The 1,548-nt window shown below is 35.1% G+C and overlaps 1 pseudogene; it reads right to left on the bottom strand.

The window, feature by feature from the left end:
• Positions 1 to 644: 644 nt before the first annotated feature.
• LOC147474570 (eukaryotic translation initiation factor 1A-like) lies at positions 645 to 980 on the bottom strand (annotated as a pseudogene).
• Between the last annotated feature and the right edge of the window lie 568 nt (positions 981 to 1,548).

A 1,548-nucleotide genomic window follows, 5' to 3' on the forward strand; every position in this document is an offset into this window, starting at 1 on the left:
TTGAATTATAATGATAGAATAGGGTTTTATTTATTATAATTGAATATTATACTATTATTCTCTACTTTTCTTCTAGTTGTGTATAGTAGTGTTTTAGAGTAAGAAAAGGATTCCTTGTGTTTGCCTTAGATGGTGATTCATTGAATAGCTTCCCAAGCTCACATAAAAGGAAAGAAGATATTAATAGCATAAACATAGGAACAACCTTAAGTAAAGTTATTCTTTAACAATGTTTCATCCAAGAAGGCATCGACACTCGCTCGATTGCCTAATTGTAGTCTACTTGTGAGAACAACCATGAAGCAGAAAGTCATAGATCAAAAGTATTGGTGGATTCTAATATCTTGAATTCCCTCTTTTATAAATTCTCAATAGTTTAGTTAGTTTAGTTTAGTTTAGCATTAGAATCTACAATATCTATAATCATAGTTTTTAATCCCTCAAACCCCTTTCCAGTTATGTCCTTCATATAAACATACACTTAAAAGTGGAACGATACCCTACTCATCCTTTACTTATTGAGGGATAATTAGGTTTTGATACGCTTCTATTTTGTTGAACGACCATCATCTATCTATATCATCCATATACCATCTCACACACAAAAAGGAGCGCGTGTCAATTTGTTTGCAGGAAATTGGGAGTTAAAGAGGCAATTCCCCATAAGCTTTCAAAAGTCTAGCTTCATCAGGCATATATTTCAAGATAACATCAGCTTTGTCATCTTGGTAATCTCTTAACCCAACTAATATTATATCACTAGCTGCTATCCATACTTTCTTATGCATCTTTCCTCTTATATGACATAATCTTTTGTTCCCATCAATACATGTTGCTTCACATCGTCCATTTCCTAACATTCGTAAAACTTGTTCGTATTCTTGTCCATCTTCTTTGAATACTAGTTCACGTTTCTCGTCGTTTGCTTCGTTCCTTCCTCTCTTTCAATTCTTTCCTCCCTTTCCCTTGTTCTTCGGCATGTTTGGTTCACACACAGTTTGTCTCAATTTCTCAAGTGACTTCTCTTCATTGCTTTTTGCATTGATTGATTAGAGCCTCCTGATTATTTTGTGCATTTTGCCTTTTCTTGTGCATTGCTGTAAGTTTCTTCTGATCATCTTTCCTTGATGGGGGTATTTACAATATGTACTCACAGGCTATCGATTTGGAGAAGTACTTGATGGCAGATAAGAGGTTATTGCTGCTCATGGCAAAGGTGTTTTTTCAACTGTAGTTCGTGCAAAAGATCTTAGGGTCGGGAAGGGTGAACCTGAAGAAGTAGCAATAAAGATTATCCGTAATAATGACACTATGTGAGTTCTCTCTCTCTCTCTCTCTCTCTCTCTCTCTCTCTCTCTCTCTCTCTCTCTGTATTTCCTCATTTTATTTTCATTATTTATCCCCTTCTGGTCACATAAAAATTAACTTATATGCTACATAAAGGTACAAGGCGGATTCCTCTCTCTCTCTTTGTATTCCTCTCTCTCTCTGCATTCCTCATTTTATTTTCATTATTTATCCCCTTCTGGTCATTATTTATCTCTTCAT

This window comes from Coptis chinensis, chromosome 9 (genome assembly GCF_015680905.1).
Source record: "Coptis chinensis isolate HL-2020 chromosome 9, ASM1568090v1, whole genome shotgun sequence".
Lineage (NCBI taxonomy): Eukaryota > Viridiplantae > Streptophyta > Magnoliopsida > Ranunculales > Ranunculaceae > Coptis > Coptis chinensis.